The sequence below is a fragment of the Octopus sinensis genome, unplaced genomic scaffold (assembly GCF_006345805.1).
Source record: "Octopus sinensis unplaced genomic scaffold, ASM634580v1 Contig15203, whole genome shotgun sequence".
NCBI lineage: Eukaryota > Metazoa > Mollusca > Cephalopoda > Octopoda > Octopodidae > Octopus > Octopus sinensis.
Genome location: NW_021833598.1, coordinates 7,501 through 15,000, shown reverse-complemented (window position 1 = coordinate 15,000; position 7,500 = coordinate 7,501). Strand labels below are relative to the sequence as shown.

The following is a 7,500-nucleotide window of genomic DNA, read 5'->3' as shown; positions in this document are numbered from 1 at the left end:
TGCATATACACATAAATATGCACCCAGATACATGTATACACATATTCACACTAATATACATACTCCTACAAAAATGCAAATGCACACAGATGATTATGTAGATATATATATGTACATATATATACACACACACACATACACATATTTGCATATACGCACATACATACATACATATAAATATACATGTATATATATACATATATACATATACATGTATGGATCTAGATTGCAAAATCATATGTCAAATACAAGTTATTCGAATATGGTTCCTCAACTTCAGGTGTATTAAGAGCTGTGGGCGCCATGTATACATCAAATTATGTATGGCCATTATTGTAATATGTGAGTGTGTGTTTAGCTTCATGTAGGCATCTGGGTAATTGTTCAATGAATTTATTTATAATGCGCTCCTTTGTTAACATTATCGAGACTGACTCCTCGGAGCATAACTGGCATTTCCGGGATATAGTGTAGTAGGGACTCACATTTCTAAGTATGGACCATCTAAAGGTGTATTTTGTCTTCACTTCCTTAAGCCTCCAAATAAAATCAGCCAGTGATGTTACATATCGTTTAAGGATATTTTGAAAACTGGTGATATGGTTGCAGTATCAATTTTTGAAAAAATCAGTTGCTGCACCGATATATATGTAGGGACCTCCTCTAGTGTTTATAGTGCATTTGTATACCATGCTCTTAGTAATACATTGGTTATCCAGAAGACAACTGGATCTATCTCTGCATGAGCATAACTATTTGATTTCATTGGTTTGTGTACATTGAGCACTGGAAGGAATGGTTCAGTTCGGTATGTTGGTTGTCAATATTATTGTTTTATAATCACTATTGTAGGTTTTCTCAGTTTATTATTTGAATTGTTGCTGGTGCTATTTTTTGGATGGCTGTCATGGATATTGTAATTATTACTCTGTTGGTTTGATAGTATAATTCGATTTATAAACGTTGTCTTTAGGTTGGTCATATGAGTTATGGTCGATGTCGAGAGGTCATTTTGAGTGCTGACTAATCTTCACCTTAGTTTACTTTCTCTCTCTTTCTTTCTCTTTCTCTTTTACTTGTTTCAGTCATCTGACTGCGGCCATGCTGGAGTACCGCTTTTAATCAAGCAACTCAATCCCGGGACTTATTCTTTTGTAAGCCCAGTACTTATTCTTTTGGTCTCTTTTGCCGAACCGCTAAGTAACGGGGACTTAAACAAACCAGCATCGGTTGTCAAGCAATGCTAGGGGGACAAACACACACAGGCATATATATATATATATACATATATACAATTGGCTTCTTTTCAGTTTCTGTCTACCAAATCCACTCACAAGGCTTTGGTCGGCCCGAGGCTATAGTAGAAGACACCTGCCCAAGGTGCCACGCAGTGGGACTGAACCCGGAATCATGTGGTTGGTAAACAAGCTACCTACCACACAGCCACTCCTGCGCCTATTATTTTTATTATTATTGAGTGAGAGAGCAGTTCATGCCATCAAAGTGACACTGGGGTAAAATATACGAAGCCCAATATACCCATCATGACTACCCGTCTGATAAAGGTACACCAGGCACATGCATCACAACCATATGTGCGCGACATGGTGATCTCATATCAAGATAAACTGCACATGACCTTGCAGGTGGGGCCCAGTTAGAATTTTCTTCAGGTTGAGTAGCCCATCCTGCTCAAACGGTCCCTGAATAAGGGTTGTTTAAGGATGTTGAAAGAACCACCCATGTTTCCAGAGGTGAACTATTCAAACCCCAAAGAATCCCTCTCAACACATGGCTATGATGCTCCCCCACTACTTCTGCTCGTGATCAGAGATGCACATATCGTCAGCCACTAAGGGACATGCTCAACTGGTTAAGGTCAAACAACTGACAAGCAAATCTGTGGTATTGAGCAGAATATTTGCTGTAGCCCATCTTTTATACCAAGACAAAACAATGTACATGATAACACTTCCAATCAGTTAAGATCAGAAGCCATGAGAGCCACTGCCTGGTACTGCATCAGGGCATTTATTATTATTATTATTATTATTATTATTATTATTATTATTAAGGCAGCAAGATGGTAGAATTGTTAGCATGCTGGGCAAAAATATTTAGTGATATTTCACCTATCCTTATGTTCTTAGTTCAATTAGGTTGAATTTGCCTTTCATCCTTGCAGGGTCAATGAAATAAGGACCAGCTGACAGCAAAGGAGAATGGGCACACTCCTGCGCCTATGGTGCTCAAACTTTGATGAATTTGCATAGGATAGTTTTATAGTGTGACGGTTGAATATTTTGCTGTGCACTCCATTTTTAGGCAAGTAGCGATCAAGTGTGGTGAAAAATTGTTTTGCATATTAGACGAGATGTTGGAACTCCAGATTGAGTTATACCAAAGGACGTCATGGTTTTTATATTTTCAATTAGGTCTGATTGTCTGGGTGCTTGGAGTGACAACTGGATTTTGTGGCAGTAGTTGTTTAATTTGTTGTTTATTATAAGTTTTCTGTAACTCATGGTTGATTCTAATGTGTCTGTGTTTTATTAGTCTTATGGTTTGGGATTCTATTATCTAGGTTTTTGACTTTGTGTGTGTAGCTATTGTTGTGTTATTGTAAGGTTGTTATAAGGAATCGTATTATTACTAGCTGAGTTATAAGAGTTGTTATTATTACTACTACTACTGAAATATTGGATTTTCTCATGGTATCCATCCTTAGCTAAGGCTGAATTATAATAAGGTGCATCATCATCATCATCGTTTAGCGTCCGTTTTCCATGCTATCATGCGTTGGACGGTTTGACTGGGGTCTGGGAAGCCAGGAGGCTGCACCAGGCCCAGTCTGATCTGGCAGTGTTTCTACGGCTGGATGTCCTCCCTAACGCCAACCACTCTGTGAGTGTAGTGGGGGATTTTTACGTGCCACCAGCACAGGTGCCAGGGGAGTCTGGCAACAGCCACGATCGGTTGGTGCTTTTTACATGCCTATATATAAATATATGTCTGTGTGTGTATATATATACATATAAGCTTCTCAGCACAGACCCATGCCTGCACCTATATATATATATATATATATATATATATATATACACACACACAAACATATATATATATGTCTGTGTGTGTGTGTATATATATATATATAATATATATATATATATGTGTGTGTGTGTGTGTGTCTGTGTGTTTGTATATATATATATATATATATATATATATATATATATACATATATATATAGGTGCAGGCATGGGTCTGTGCTAAGAAGCTTGCTTTCTGACCACATGTTTTTGGGTTCAGTCCCACAATCTGGCATTATAAATAAATTCTTTGAACAATTACCCAGATGCCTACATGCAGCTCAAGTGTCTTCTAATACAGCCTCAGGCTAACCAAAGCTTTGTGAGTGGATGTGGTTGACAGAAACCGAAAAAAGCCCATTAATAGTTCAGGGGAAAAAAAGGGACCAATAGAATAAGCACTAATAAGTACCAGGCTAAAATAAATTTCTGCTGCCGTAGAGTTGCTTGGCTTAACCTTTTAACATTCAGATTTCGTGTCAAATGTAGTGTTTAACTATTCCCATTGTTTAGAATTGAAGGTGCATGGCTCAGTGGTTAGAGTATCGGGCTCACAAACATGGGGTAGTGAGTTCAATTCCAGGACAGGACAGTGCGTTGTGTTCTTGAGAAAGACACTTTATTTCACGTTGCTCTAGCTAACTCAGCTGTAGAAATGAGCTGTGAGGTCACTGGTGCCAAACTGTATCGGCCCCTTTGCCTTTCCCTTGGATAACACCGGTGGCATGCAGAGAAGAGATTGATATGAATGGGCAACTGCTGGTCTTCTACAAACAACTTTGTCTGGACTTGTGCCTCGGAGGGAAACTTTCTAGGTGCAATCCCATGGCCGTTAATGACTGAAAGGGGTTTTTACCCTTTACTTTCACTAACATCAGTGGCATGGAGAGGGAAGGCCAGTATGCATGGGCGACTACTGGTCTTCTATAAAAGCAACCTTGCCAAGACTTGTGCCTCGGAGGGTAACTTTCTAGCAGCAATCCCATGGTCATTCCTGGCCAAAGGGGACCAAAGTGAGTAAAAATAGGTTTTGAATGAATCATGCATTATCTTGTAGTTTTGAATTTCATTCATGTGATTGCTTATTTTTAGAATAGCATTGTAGAATATGCTATTCTGGTTTATAATTCATCCAACTTCATACAACGTGAGATGCATAGTAGTACTGAGGAAGGTGTAAACTCAACACTACCCTAAGGATCAACTGGTCAGTTGTGATTCAGTATGTGATTCAGTATGTAAAAAACAATATTTATTATAATAATACAGTAGAAGAAATAGCTAGATTCTTTGGCTGCTATTTCTAAAGTTCGGTGTGTGGTGAAGCAAATTCTTTTGCCTAACCCTTATTATTATAATAAATATTGTTTAAGTTTACCAATAATGGTCTTTTACATACCGAATCACTACTTGGTGGAATTATTAATTATTAATAAATTAATTAATTTTACCCTTTATGATTATTATTATATATATATATATATATATATATTATATATATATATATATATATATATATATATAAATATGTATATATATATATGTATATGTATATATATAGAGAGAGAGTTTTGAATTTCATTGATGTGATTGCTTATTTTTAGAATAGCATTGTAGAATATGCGTGAGAAGTTGGATCCTGTCAGCTTGAAAGTATAACAAGCAGAATATATGGGTTGGGTATAGCTAGTTTAAATGCTAAAGGTGAAGCCTTCAAGCTAGTGCTACAGACTGGCCAGGAACCTATAACTGGAACAAGTAAATGGGAAAAGTTAAGAGATAGAGGAAAGAAAGAAAAATAATTTAGAAAATTTATGTTTGTGTGTCTGTGTTTGTCCTTCAAACATCGCTTGACAACCGATGCTGGTGTATTTATATCCCTGTAACTTAGCAGTTCAGCAAAAGAGACCAATAGAATAAGTACTAGGCTTACAAAGAATAAGTCCTGGGGTTGATTTGCTCGACTAAAAGCGGTGCTCCAGCATGGCCGCAGTCAAATAACTGAAACAAGTAAAAGAGTAAGAGAGTAACTATGTGACTTTTTTATTATTGTTCTTTTTATATCCAGTGTGGATTGCTGAGATATTTGCATAAATTTACATAAAGTTCTCTATTACAAAATTCTTCATTTCCCACAGAGCTTCAAAATATGCAAACAATTCCGTGTTATAGAACCAACTTGTAAATTTAGGCAAACAATAGATTTTTATCTTGTCAGGAGTGGTTGTGTGGTAAGTAGCTTGCTAACCAACCACATGGTTCCGGGTTCAGTCCCACTGCGTGGCACCTTGAGAAAGTGTCTTCTACTATAGCCCCGGGCCGACCAAAGCCTTGTGAGTGGATTTGGTAGACGGAAACTGAAAGAAGCCTGTCGTATATATGTATATATATGCTGGTGTGTTTATGTCCCCGTTACTTAGCGGTTCGGCAAAAGAGACCGATAGAATAAGTACTGGGCTTACAAAAGAATAAGTCCCGGGGTCGAGTTGCTCGATTAAAGGCGATGCTCCAGCATGGCCGCAGTCAAATGACTGAAACAAGTAAAAGAGTAAAAGAGTAAATAAATATCTTAGAATTTCACCTTACAGGTATTCTAAGAATTTTGTCGTTTTTCTTTTTCTTCTTTAAATATTGCTTTTACTTTTCCCATTACCTCTACAGGTAAACGCTTTCAAGAATTGTGTTAAAATTTGTATTTTAAATTAGGGTGGCTCTTTGATGGAAATTGGAAAGGATTTTACAATTTAAAGTCAGTATGCTGGTTCAATTAACCTGTGGTGTTACACAGATTTTCATAAAAAATGGTTCACCGGTTGACTGATAAATGAATAATAAAAGAAGTGAAATAGAGTCAGTGCATGTGTTTGTTATTGGCATTATGACCTCACCAAGATACAATAAAATATATTCCAACATTTGAATTCACATCAAGAATCTTACAAACCAAATATAAAATTATATATATATTCAACACTTTCTTTTCTACTTTTACTCTTTTACTAGTTTCGGTCATTTTGACTGTGGCCATGCTGGAGCACCGCCTTTTAGTCAAAGAAGTCAACCCCCAGGACTTATTCTTTGTAAGCCTAGTACTTATTCTATCGGTCTCTTTTGCCAAACCACTAAGTTACTAAGATGTAAACACACCAACATTGGTTGTCAAGCAGTGGTGTGTGTGTGTGTATGTATATATATATATATATATATATTTCGAATGTCCTGTCCGTGTTTATTGTATCGTCTTCTAAGAGTTATACGTTCTTGTCCATGTTGTATTTTTCTACATACCTTAATATATATATATATATATATATATATGCACACTTAAGGGGTGCTGAAAACTTGGTGGATTTAATGGTATTGCAAAAAAGCCTGGTTGGAGGCCCAACCTTCCAAGTATTGTTGCAATAAATGTGTGAATCCGAGAGGAGAACATGATGCTGAATAAAATCATAATTAACTGATCTTCTTGTATTCTTTTTTACACAAACCTACAAACTATTCAGCCCACCCCCCACCTCATATATAGACTGTAATTAAATAATATTTCTTTTCACAATATATAATTTAATGGAGCTGTAATAAGACTTTTCTTCTTCTTCCTTCTTCTCCTTCTTCTTCCTTCTTCTCCTTCTTCTCTTTCTTCTTCTTCTTCTTCTTCTTCTTCCTTCTTCTTCTTCTTCTTCTTCTTCCTTCTTCTTCTTCTTCTTCTTCTTCTCCTTCTTCTTCTTCTCCTTCTTCTCTTTCTTCTTCTTCTTCTTCTTCTCCTCCTTCTTCTTCTTCTTCTTCTCCCTCTTCTCCTTCTTCTTCTTCTTCTTCTTCTTCTCCTTCTTCTTCTTCTTCTTCTCCTTCTTCTCCTTCTTCTTCTTCTTCTTCTCCTCCTCCTACTTCTTCTTCTTCTTCTTCTCCTCCTCCTACTTCTTCTTCTTCTTCTTCTCCTTCTTCTTCTCCTCCTTCTCCTTCTTCTTCTCCTTCTTCTTCTTCTTCCTTTTCTCCTCCTCGTCCTTCTTCTTTTTCTCCTCATCCTCCTTCTACTTCTTCTCTTTCTTCTTCTTCTCCTCCTCTTCCTCATCCTCCTTCTCCTTTTTTCTCCTCCTCCTCCTCCTTCTTCTTCTTCTTCTTCTTCTAGACTATCAATTAACTTTCTTTGGCTAATTTCTATAAAACCAGTTTATTCATACCTGTCCATTTATTCATATATAAAATCATTAATATTATTCCAGTTCTTCCTCGTTTTTCTTCTCCTATTAATGAAACTACAGAAACATTTAATATTAAAACACATTCAGAATACACATAATTAATATATAAATATATGTGTGTGTATGTACACACACACGAATACATATATTTCTCTCTGTGTATATATGAATGTATATAAATCAAAATAAGCAACAAGGATATCCAG

The 7,500-nt window shown here is 36.6% G+C and overlaps 1 long non-coding RNA gene across 1 annotated transcript; it reads right to left on the bottom strand.

Annotated features, from left to right (window-relative positions):
• Positions 1-3,865: 3,865 nt before the first annotated feature.
• Positions 3,866-6,175, bottom strand: LOC118761561. Its single transcript, XR_004997475.1, has 3 exons — positions 6,164-6,175; positions 6,067-6,077; positions 3,866-3,949 (listed from the first exon to the last, which is right to left on the bottom strand). It is a non-coding gene; the product is annotated as an uncharacterized LOC118761561 (long non-coding RNA).
• Between the last annotated feature and the right edge of the window lie 1,325 nt (positions 6,176-7,500).